We start from the raw sequence: 13,681 nt of genomic DNA on the forward strand, positions 1-13,681 counted from the left end.
GAATTCCACATGGTACTCATTATTGAAGTTTTTGAGATACTTTAAATTTAAGTGAAAATGTCCTCTAGATCAAGGCTTCCCACTAAAAATTATCTTTTAGACCTTTGAAGGTTTATTTTTACATAAAATTAAAGTGAGGGCATGTTTGCCTCACTTGTCCAATATCACCCATACAAACTACTATAATTCTAAATATTTGAACCATCACACACATTATGAAGAATGAAATAGCACTACTAATACAGTCAACCATATAGCCACCAATGTTCATTGATACATCCATCTCCCACATAGTACCAACTAGTAGGAACATAAGTAACAAGACTAAATAAACTAATAAAATGTAAAAAGTATGAACATTTTGGACCTCCCATACGTAAACATCATTAGAAACTGAACCTTTCAAATTCTCTTTTACCATTACAGGTTGAAGACTTAATTCTTCTTGCACCTGATTCTTACTAGTTGTTGTAGTCATAAGAGTCAGTTTACTGCTTGCATTTACAATCATTTTCAAATGTCATGTGTTTCATATTGATCCTTCATGCGATGAGCTCTTATGGTGTATTCAATTCCATTTTTAAACAAATGATACTTGTTATGTTCACTATAGAAGATAGCTTTCCTATCATATAAGTATGGGCTACCCAACACAATCTCATAGATATCATGTAGAACCACATCATATTCAACCTCATCTATGAACTTAGATGTTACTGCAAATTTTAACTTACATTACTTAGTGACTTGCAATTTGTTATCATTGTAGACCCAACCTAATGGATAAGGTCTCTTATATGGCTTAGTTTGCAATCCCAACTATTTACCAATTTCTTCTAAAGCCAAATTATCTTGTGACCCACTATCTATCAATGTCAATTTTAATGTTCTTTGAAATCACCCTTATATGAAAAAGTTCACACATTTTACTATCGTCAAGAACAAAATGACTTTTAGAAGTGGAATCATATGAAACATCAGTGGTAGAATCAACAAAAGCATTACCTTTCAAACCCATAGTCAATATTTTTTTCTCATCACTAAAAACTGATCCAAGATCCTAAACAGTAGTTGTAGAATTTTGTTTTCCCTTTTGATCCTTCTTAAACCATATTTGTTTCAACCTTGTATGCAATTTCCAACACTTTTCTTCTACATGCCCTTTCTTTTGAGAATGTGAACAAGTAGGCTTGTCACCTTCCTCTTTCTTCACTATGGGTGCTTTCTTTCCTCTCTTGATACTTTTAGGAGGAACAAATTCCTTTTTTAAACTGAAACTTGTGTTTCCTCCACATGCTTCAATATGAGTTGCTTGAAGACACACTTCATCAAAGTTAGAAGGACTAAACATGAATACTGTATGATTTATATAAGAATGCATTCTACCTATATACTTCAATAGAGTATCTTGTGTATAAAGAGGAATTCCAAGAGTTAGTTCCTTCTTTCTAAACACCTATGTATATTCTTTTGCAGACTATCCTTTACCTTGCCTGCGATTTTTGCCAATCCATAATGGCTTGTTGCATATGACCTAAAGGATAAAACTATTTCTTCAAAGTAGGTGTAAATTCATAGCAAGACAAAATGATTTTACTACGTGTAGCAAGATCATCTTGTATGTTGCTATCCCACCAGACTAATGTAGTACCTCACATTCTAAGAGTAGCTAGGTAGATTTTGGAAGAACAATCCAAAATATTTTGAACCTTGTAGTAAACTTAAATCTTCTTAAGCTAGTTATCTAACTTATCTACATCTAATTAACCATTATATATAAGCAAATCAAACTTTACATCAAGCTTTAAAAAGTTGTATTTACATGTTTCTTTTTAGAAGAAGTAGATAGCTTAGAAGAAGAAGAACAAGAAGAAGAAGAAGAGGATCAAGAAGATGAAGAAAATGTTAGGATTAAACCATGAACAAAAATAAAAATTGCATACAAATATAAACAATATCAAAAAATAATAGATCACATAGAAAAGAACACACGACACAAAGATTTAACATGGTTCACCCAAACCCTCGGCTACATCCACTAGATAGCAAGTCTAATATTTTTATGATCCAGTGATTACAACATGATTACAATCTATAATTCCTTATAGCTTAATATTGTGGCAAGCCCTTACAACTCAATACTACTACAAGCCAATTTTTGCATCACCTTATGAAATAATCCCTAACCCTAATTCCTTTTATACAAGTATTTTTAGTACTTTAGGGATTATGCAGTATGTATAGTACTTCTTTGATTAGTCACCACAATCTACCAATATCCCACTTGGGGTCTGATCAAGCTCCACACTAAACAAAAATCCACCACTTGGAGAGTGATCATTAAGCTATGCCACTATGCCATGAGGCTCCCATTGGATCAAACCACCCTAAATGTTGCTATGCTTTGATTCTTGTTCAATTTAGAAGACCAACCAAAGTTGAAGAGGAATTCAACTTCTTCCTTGTCACTATCTTTGTAAACATATCTACTAGATTATCATTTGTATGTATCTTGTCCAACTTTAACTTTCTATCATCCAAAATAAATTGAATGAAATAATATTGCAACTATATGTGTTTTGTCTTTAAATGTAGAGCCAAATTCTTCACAAGATGAATGGCACTCTAACTATCTATAAACATATAATTATCCTACTGAGAATGTCCCAATTATTCCAAGAAGAACTAAAGGCATATCATCTCCTTATTTTTATTTGTAGCAATAATATGCTTTGCATTATAGTGGATAAAGCATTTACCTTCTATAACCGAGATACCTAGCTTACTGTTGGCCCACCAATAGTAAATACATTACCTGTAGTACTCCACCTAGTATCAATATCCCCTACCAAATTTGAGTCAACATAGCCCTGTAAATCAAGAGTAGAGTCTGCAAAGTGTAAACACTTATTGGATGTTCCTCTCAAATATCAGAGAATCCATTTGATTGCATTCCAATGCTCAATGTCAGGGTAACTCATATACCGACTAATGACTCCCACTGCATGTGCAATATCTAGCCTAGTACATACTATAGCATACATCAAGCTTTCTATAGATAACACATAAGGTACCTTGGACATCTTATCCTCCTCTTCTTGTGTCTTGGGACACATTCTCTTAGTCATCTTCAAATGACCAGGTAAAGGTATGATGACAAATTCAGCATTTTCTATAGAGAAATGTTGCAACAAATTTTCAACATAACCACCCTGAGATAGCATCAATGTCCTATTCTTCCCATCTCTACAAATCTTCATATAAAGGATTTCTTTTGCTACCACAAATCCTTCATAGGAAATGCATGTGCTAATTTCCATTTGAACTTGTTAATATGATCCATGTTAGACCCAACTACAAGCATATCATCAACATATAAACATAAAATAATGTAGCTATCATATTCCAACCTCTTAAAGTAAACACAATGATCTGAGTGACACCTACTATATCCATACTCATGTATAAACCTATCAAATTTCAAATACCATTGTTGAGTTTCTTGTTTCAAGCCATATAAAATTTTCTTCAATTTGCACACTAAGTTCCCGTTACCCTTGACCTCAAATCCCTATGGCTATGCCATATATATCTCTTCATCCAAATCACCATGAAGGAATAATATTTTAACATCAATATTCTCCAAATGCAAATATTTAGTAGCCACAATAGTTAAAATAGTACAAATAGAAGTAATTTTAACAACAGGAGAAAATATCCCATCAAAATCGATGCCCTTTTTTGTGCAAATTCCTTTACAGCTAACCTTGTTTTAATTTTTTTTTTATCTCTTTCCTCTTCTTTCAACCTATTAACCCACTTATTTTTTAAATCTATTTTACCTATAGGAAACTTGCATAAATCCCATGTCTTATTTTTTTAGCAAAAAGTCCATTTCATCTTTCATCGTAGACTTCCACTAAATCTTATTATCCACTAGCATGGCTTCATCATAAAATTCAAGTTCATCAACGTCTATTAGTAAAATAGAATACAAAGAGGGAGAAAATCTTTCTGAAGGTCTTCTTATCATTTTTGGCCATCTAACATTCATTGGTGAGTGTGGTATTTATTGTTATATTTGTTGCACATCATGAGGAATTGCTGGAACATCAACTTTTGGAGTATCATCTAGCACCACATAATCATCTTCTTTCTTCTCATGTTGTTGTAATAGATCTTTGTACAATACTTTTTCATTGAATATGACATCCCTGCTTCTTAGAATTTTATAATTTTCAAAATCCCAAAGCCTATAACCAAATTCATTAATGCCATAACCAACAAATATTCATATCTTTTACTTAGCTTCTAGCTTGGTTCTATGTTCAGAATCTATATTAGCTTCTTACTGAAGGTTTTGAGAAAAAAATAACTCCCCTTCTTACTAGTCCATGCTTCCTCTAGAATACCATAAACCAAAGGAGTAGAGGGACATCTATTAATCAAATATATAGAAGTATTGATAGCCTTTGCCCACATGTGTAAGGGAAACCTAGCATGCAACCTCATGCTCCTTGCATGCTCCATTATATTCTTGTTCATGCATTCAACCAATCCATTCTCCCATGGAGTCCATGGAATAGTTTTCTATCTAGGAATATCATTACTAGAGTAATAATGTTCAAATTAATGACAACAATACTCACCAGACCTAAGACTTTAATTTCTTACCAATCTAATTTTCAACCAGGCATTCCCAATTCTCAAAATTTTGAAATACATCAAATTTCTATCAAAGGAAATAAAACCATAACTTTCTAGTTTCATCATCAATAAATGTAACATAATAGTGAGAGCCACCAAGGGAAGATACCTGAGTTAGTCCCCATACATTGGTATAGACAATCACTATTTTCTCCATTTTATTTTCCTTCCTAGTCTTCAAAAAATTCACTCTTTTTTCTTCCATACACACAGCTTTCACAAAAATCAATATTAACACATTTTAGAACTAGTAAAACTTTCTTTGAGTGAAGTACTTTCATAGTTTTCTCACTTATGTGACCAAGTCTATTGTGCCATAACACTATATCAAAATTTACAACAACTATTTGTTATCCCTACTCAACTGCAACAATTATTTTTGAACATTCATTTTTCTTTGAAACAATTAAAGTAAAAGGAACAATATGACCTGCACAAATATATAATGTGCCTACTTTCATGCCTTTTACTACTACAAGGGAACCTTTTGAAACTTTTCAATTTTTATAATTAAAAGTAACTACACAACCCTCATCACCGAATTGCCCTACTAAAATTAAATTCTTACTTAGCCTTGGAACATGTCTTACCTCATTTAGTAGCCAATGATTATCATTTTGCAACTTTATCTTAACTTTTATCTTTCCAACAATTTGACAGGGTTCATTATCCCCCAATTAAACAAGTCCAAAATCCCCTTGGACATAATCAATGAAATAATCTCTATGAGGTATAGTATGAAATGAAGCACTAGAATCTAAAACCCATGAATCATCAACACTTTCTAGAGATAGAAGAAAAGCATGCTTTTCAGATTTGTTACTTACCATATTTTCCTCCTTGTCTCCAGCTAGTTTATCTCCTTCATTTTTCTTTTGAGTCTAGCAGTCTTTCTTTTTATACCCTATTTTACCATAGTACTAGCAGTCATTTGGTTCTCTTGATTGAGACCTCCTCCCCTTTGACTTTCCTCTTGATTTCTCATGATTTTTGGAATTACTTCCTCTCTTAGTTGTTATGTCTCAACTTTGTGCATTCAAAGCACTTCCTGATGTAGATCCACCTAAGGTTTTCCTACAAGTTTCCTCACTCAAAATAATACCAATCACATCATCATATTTTAGGATACTAGATCTAGAAACATAATTACTCATAGCCATTACCATGTCATTCCAACTTTTAGGCAAAGAACACAAAATCAAGAGAGCCCTAATTTCATCATCAAAATTAATACCCACAAAAGATAACTAGCTAGTAACATTATTAAACCTATTTAAATGATCCATAATTGATCCACCTTCTTTAATTTTCATATTAAATAAGTACTTCATGAGAAATACCTTGTTTGAAGTAAAGGGCTTTTCATACAATTTCTCTAGGGTTTCCATTAACTCTTTTGTCATTTTTGCTTTTGTAATATTAAATGCCTCTAATGGTGGTAGGCATAATCATATGCTTCAGAGTTATTTTCTATCTAAAAGATCCAATTCGTCATTTGACATAGATCCCTAATTCTTGGTTTTTCTTTCCAATGGCTTCCATAAATCCTTTAATAAAGATAGTCTGGCATTTGCATCTTCCATATCTAAAAGTTTGGCCCATTAAATTTTTGAACCCCTAGGTTGTTAGAAGAAATAGTTCACAACTATAACTAAGAGTTGGGGGGGGTGGGGGAGTGGGGGGTGGTGAATTATTTATTTATAAATTCTTACTTTATCAACCAAAGTAAAATAAAATCATAAAGAAATGTGTACACACAAATACACCATAGATGTTGGCTAGGGAAACCCTTGATCAGAGGGAAAACCCTAGTGGTATTGATTCCCACAAAATAATGTACTAATCTAAAAAATCATTGTTAGAGAATGGATCCATATACGAGTCTATTACAACACTTAGTACAAGAGTCCCTATTAGGAGACTTTGATTCCATGTTAGGAGATTCCAACCCTATTAGGTGTTGTAGAAGGTAGCTGAACCCACTATCCAAATAGCTTCAGGATCAAACCAAAAAAATCCATTTTCCAATTGATCTTAGTACTATTAATTCAAAATAATAGATGTGAAACAATCTCTTTTCTCTTTGTCTATCTAGTACATTAGACTTCTTCACCTTTAGATCATGCAAATAGATCTAGAACTCATCAGTAACCCTTAAGGTCACTTACATGCATTAGCAAATTTCTCTACTCTTCTACTTCATATTTTGCTAGTCTTCACTACTTCTTGATCACAGTAATGGTGTATAGAACTTTGGAAAACATCTATCCTTTATAGCATACTCAATCATTAATCCTTTGAGTCAGCTCCATATACTTAACATTAACTTGTGTTAGCTCCATAAATAAAATACACATTTAATTGATGTTGTTAGCTCTAGTTATATACAAACTTTCACATGTGTGGATTTTGTACTTGTACACTTGCTGACATTATCAATGGTTAGTATACTTCATTTAACTGCACAACCCTTCATTCCAAACACAATGTGTTATATTGATCATACAACAAAGATTGTTTTCTCAATATTTTGTTTACCTATGGTTTTTTGTAAATCATTAATATCTTCTATACTCTATCAATTCAGGTTCTGTACACTTGACCACATGTCAAATACATGTTGTAGTATATGCAAGTAATTGTGCATGGATAGATATGCAATGTGATATCCTCAATGCATAAATGATGAACATAGAGCATCAATATTCAATTATCATCAATTAATGACAAAATAGTGTTATGACCGTGTTTGTCATTGATGAAGAAGGTAGGCTATGTTAGCATGAATGTTGATGCTATGGGGGAGCAGTGCAAAATAGTGTTGTGACTATGTTTTTCATTGATGATATTTTCCATAGAACATCCATTACACTATTTTTGCACTACTCCTCCATAGTAGTGTTGATGATAATTGATAATAAATACAGAGCATCAACATTTAATTTTCAATCAATGTTTAATGAAAAACACAAAGTATCCATTACACTATTTTGCACTACTCCCTTGTAGCATCAACATTCATGCTAACATAGCCTACCCTCATCTACCATCGCTCCCACTTAATATTGAGACTCCCACTCAACCATGAGACTTTCTTGCAAAGGATAACTAGAAAACAAACTCACTTTGATATCACTTGTTAGGATTAAACCATAGATAGGAATAATAATTGCATGAAAATATAAACAATATTAGAAAATAATAGATCAAATAGAAAAGAACACAAGACACTAAGAGTTAATGTGGTTCACCCAAACCTTGGGCCACATCCACTAGATAGAAAGTCCAATATTTTAGAATCTAGTGATTACAACCTAATTACAATCTATAATCCTTTATAACTCAATATTGCCACAAGCCCTAACAGCTCAATACTATCGTAAGCCAATTTTTGCATCACCTTATGAAATAATCCCTAATGCTAAGCCCTTTTATACAAGTATTTATACCACTTTAGGGTTACAATAAATAATTACATGTTAGCCCAAAATCCTGATATGGAGTATGTATAGTACTTCATTGATCAATCACCACAATCTAATAGAAGATGGGGATTTAGGTTCAGAAGGGTCACTATCACCTCCTACTCCTTTGTCTTTGTCATCTTTTGATGAAGATTTAGCTTCTTCTTTCTTCGTAGCCCTATCTACCATTCTCAACTATCGCCCATGCCTCTCTTGAAAAAGAATGTCCACCCAAGCTTTCAACTCATAAAAGATCTCTAAAATTCTTTCGAATCAAACTCAAAAATATTTTTTTTAGATGCCATGACTTGCAAAAAATTTCCTCTTTTCTCGATCTCTAGATTGAACATTACAAGTTCAACTTCTACTTGTTTTAACTTAAACCTGGTTAACATTCACCACCTGCAATTCTCTACATAATAGGCTTTGATACCAAAATTGATCTGATTTAGGATCTATAAATTTTATGACTTAATCCCAAAAATAATTTATACTTTCCCAATCCACCTAGTAAATGTGTGGCTATGCTTTTAAAAGTATTGAAATTACAAAGAAGTTTCTCAGAATGTTACAAAGGAATACTAACCAATTAATTCAATGCCTTTACTGAAGTAAATTAATGTAATTAAAATGTAGAAAAGAACAACACATAATAAATTGACAAAAACAGAGATGAGAGATAAGAGGCATAACATAATTTTATAGTGAAGTTCGTCGTATCAAGACTATGTCTATGGGTTCTACTCTAATTGGTGGATGAGTTTGATTAACTCCAAAATCAAGTACAAAGTGTTACAATATCAACCTCTTTAAGTACAGCAATATTACTTTTCTCTAATGTATAGGACTAAAAATTGTCCTCTAGAAATTTCTCTCTCCTTCTCAACACTTGGTGATTCTTTTGATTCTTGAATAACCCCTCTAATTATCCAGGTTCAATATTCAAAATGACTGAATTCAAAATTTTAATCTTCAATTTTCAATTTTTCAATGGCTTGAAAAGGCCTCCTACCCACTTTTCATACATAAAATTAGCCTAAAATAAACTAAAATAAATAAATAAATAATTAGCGCCTTCAACTAATTAAAGTTTGAAATACCACCTTTATCCATTACACATTTTTGGCTCTTAGCAAGTTGGAGGTTAAAAATAATTAAATTAACCAAAACCTTAATTTAATAAAGTTTGACATTTTGGTTAAAGGATAAATAAAAACTATTGGAGGGTATGTGCAAGATCATGGTCAACAAAACTATGCTCTTAAGTGGCAATAAAAAAAAAAATAGGGTTATGTCAACTTGACGTGCAATTTTTTACTTATTATTAGCTTTATATCAAAAAGCTGAGAGAAAAGAATCTCTAGGAAATTGAATCTAGTTTCTAAACTACTAGGACTTATCTCAAAAAAATAAAAATTGATTGGTCAAAATTTTGAATTTTAATGCGATATTACAAAAAATTTAGAACAAAAATAAGAAGTAGACATATATTTGACCACCTTAATCAAAATCAAATGATAATATTTTTTAATAATATTCTAGATATACGTAGTAGACTCATGCTTGGATGTGAGACAATTTTTTGAGTATTTTTATTCTAAATGAATAATAATTAATTAATTTTTGACTTTAGTATTTTTGGAATAAAAAAAATCTCATGTCTGATCACCTTAACTAATTCAAAACTTTGTAAAATTTAATTTTTCATTTTTCTCCTTATAGTGGAAGAAACATAGAATGTGATGCATCTTTTGGATTTAAAAAATATTTTACCTTTTGAAATTTATAGTTGCTTTTCAAGTAGTGTGTTAGTCAACACTTTATACATAACTCCATTAGAAAATAAGTAATAATTACTTACTAAAATCATAATTTGAAAAAAATTAAATTTATGGAAAGATAAGAACATTCTTAAGAAACCCTTTTCATTTCATCAAATTTTGATGAAAAAAATTCGTCATCTACATGTTTGAAGTAAAAATCACATAAAAATAGGCTAAAAAGGTATTTTTAGGATGTTTTTAAAGTTGACCGTATAGGGTTGGTATCAAAAGATATAGTAGACCTTATAAAGATATTAATTGTTTTCATTTAGTAACAGGGTGGCTAGAAAAAAAGTTGGAATAGATTTTAAAATGGTTTGAGGCATTTTAAGAACTACATATTTTCCAGATTGCCACTTTTTGGTACACCATGATCCTACACATACCCTGGATATATATATCAAATTGGTAGCTCATTGGCATAGCGACAATTAGTATTTTAGTCAAGGTTACTAGTTGGGGGTCCCAACCCTGCCGACAACTTTTGGTTTGGCATGGCAATTATTACCAAGTTAAGTAGCAAGTTCACCAATAATAGTTATGACTTCCATGTTTGGCACAATGGCCACCGCATGACTTTTGTGGAGGAGGTTGGGGTTTGGAATCCTACAACCATATTTTGTTGAGAAAAACTTAGAACCTTTTATTACAAAGGTCCCACATGGTCCTCCTCAATCCTTACATGTGTCAAAACCAAAGTTTTTCCTCTACCACGTCACCTATTGACTTGCACTACAATGTTAGCCTCTGCCACTTGTAATGGCATGTGTCATCATTTTTTTGTTTAGATGACATCATATTGACATCATTTGTATGGACATGGCATGTCACTAGGTGATGTCATCATCCCTTTTGGTCAACTGACTTTGATCAAGCATAATTTTTGCATCCAGGATCTATTTTCAATGAAATGAATCTCATTGGAAATATTTTGATGAGAAATACAATTTGTTGCCAACTTTAATAGTTTTGGTGAGTTCCAAATTTTGCCTTTCTGACAATCTCTATCTAAGGGTTTGACCTAACTTTGACCGACCATAACTTGAGCATATAAACTCTTTTTTTGTTTGTTCAAGTTGTGCTAGATTTAGAATTTTGAGGACTTCAACATATTGCTCACTATTGGAGTTTTGGAGATACTTCAAATTTTAGTGAAAATATCCTCTAGATCAACCTAACTTAGGGTTTTTCTTCTCTTTGTCTTTGTAAGCATTGGGAGACCTATGATCCTATGAATCATTTTCTTCATTATCACAATAGATTACTCCAACCACAACTGACCATTATGCACACATATGAGAATAAATCTCATCCATTTAATTTGAAAGTCTCGTGGCATGAGAGGAGTGTGAGTCAAACCCTTCACTTTAAGGTATTGATGCTCCAATTTTAACATGCCATTAAAACATAGATTCTCTAAGGTCTCATCCATTTCCAAGGTTCCAATATCTTGAATAGCACATGAAAAATGCAAATGAATATCATTAATCAATAGTACCTTGGATGGAATTTGATATTCTACTTTGTTTGGATCTAAAGTTTCTATGACAACTAGACTCATCTTGAAGGCTAGTGACTTCTATTCTACACCTTGAACTAGCATCTATGACCCTTTCTTAGTCTTTTTGCTAGAGGATGCCGTCTCTTGGTAGGGTTTTCATAGACACAAAAATCTTCAATAGTAATTTTCTTGGATGACTCAGATGAACTAAAATAACTCTAGAAAATTTGTAGTGATAAATGAATTTGATTTTTCCTTTTTATCAATTTTTCCTTTCAATCGCCATAAATTCTTGGTACAATCACTTGTTACATGATAGACTATCCTCCACTTGGCATGCATAGAATTCTCAGTAGGAACATCCATGACTTAGTTTCCACACAATAATGAGTTACTCCTTACCTTGCTTAGTAGGGTCTTGCAACGAAACCTCAGTCAATAATGACTAGCATCTTCTTGAATGTTCAATGATCCAGTTGCATCTTGAATGTTGATATAGATCTTTCACTCTACTAACTAGAATTGATGTAAGCTGTCTACTTTAGTATCCTAGTTCCAATACTACTTTAAAAGATCAAGTAGATATACTTCAGTCACCCAATTCTTGGGTGACATTTTCTTCATTGCTTGGACTAGCATTCTCAGACAATTTCGGAATCCATTGTTGTGTCATATGCTTTTTGATATTATTAGTTTTTCCTTCTTTTCATCTTCTATTCTTCTAGTATTCATATAGTTCTTAAAAAGATAACAAAGTTTTGTACAAATAAAACATCTTCTAGTAGTATCCCTTGTCCTCATGTGATGCTTTACATAGTTCATTCCAATGTATCCAAATTATCCATAGTAATGACATCTACTCCAAGTATTATAGTCCCAAACAAATATAGTTTTTACAATCTATTCAATTAGGTTCAATATCTTAGTTTTGCATTTTGAGGATTTGTGCCCATGCTTCTTACATTTGTGACATTGGCATTCAAACTTAGGTTTCTATTTTCATTCATTAGATCTATGATCATGTTGATCACAATTGTAGCATTTTCCATTGAATTTTTCTTTCCCATTACTCCAACATTTGTTTTATGTATGACCTAATTTACCACAATGACTGCAAGTAGGTCTTTGATTATTTTGAGCTCTCTGCTTGAATGATTCAACTTCTTCTGCATATCAAATTCCTTGCTTTCTTTTTTTCCTATATTAGATTTTCTTATTTAGTGGATCCATGTCTACTTGAGATTTCATCATTCTCTCATTGGTTTTCCTTTCACTATTTAGGTCATTCAATGATCTTTCATTTTATGATCTTAGATTCATGATTTATTCATTTGCATTGGGAAGCCGATTAATGAAGTCTAACTATTGAAGGGATAGATGTTGAATATAATTGTTATGTCCTTCTATATCTTCTTTTATCTAATTTTTCTCTTTCATGACTTTGCAGAATCTTACTAACTGAATTTATTGCTCTCTTCTTAGTTTTCTTACTTCTTCTTGAAGTGTACCATTCTTTTCCAATAGTTCTTTGATTTCCTTATTAGCTTCATCTAAATTGCTTTCTCAATGGATGTCCTCATTTCTTTATTCAATGTACAATTTTTCATTCATCTAAGTTGTCAAATATTTTCTTCTTTTCAAGGATTGAGAGACTTTCTCCTTTGTTTTTTTGAGTTTCCCAATAGCCAATGCCAAATCCATCTGTCCATTGTCAATAGCCTTGTGAAGTCTAGATATATCCATAGCCTCTAATCTTTTCTCAAGATGTTAACCTTTTCTCCTAAGAACCAGAACCACATAACTTTGATACCAATTCTTGGAAAATGATATGAAAGGCTAATTTACTAAGAAGGGAGGGGTGAATCAGTAACTAATAAAACTTAATCCTTTATTACCAGTTAATCCTTCTTTTTTATTCTAATCTAATTACATGCATATGAAATTTAAAACATGAAAACATTCATAACACTTTTAAAACACAATATGGTGACTCAAAAACCTTCCAATTAGAAAGTAAAACTAGGGTGGGAATGATACCACAAGCTTTAGTACTATAGTATAAAGTTGGCCTATTAAGGCTTATAATGATCACTTCTGATGAGATGCCTTTTTAGGAGCAATAAGTACTATTATGTCCATCTTGCGAAAGGATTTAAAAAAATATAATGAACTATGCACTTGGCAAA

This window comes from Cupressus sempervirens, chromosome 4 (assembly GCF_028749045.1).
Source record: "Cupressus sempervirens isolate cs-2001-9-10 chromosome 4, ASM2874904v1, whole genome shotgun sequence".
Classification (NCBI taxonomy): domain Eukaryota; kingdom Viridiplantae; phylum Streptophyta; class Pinopsida; order Cupressales; family Cupressaceae; genus Cupressus; species Cupressus sempervirens.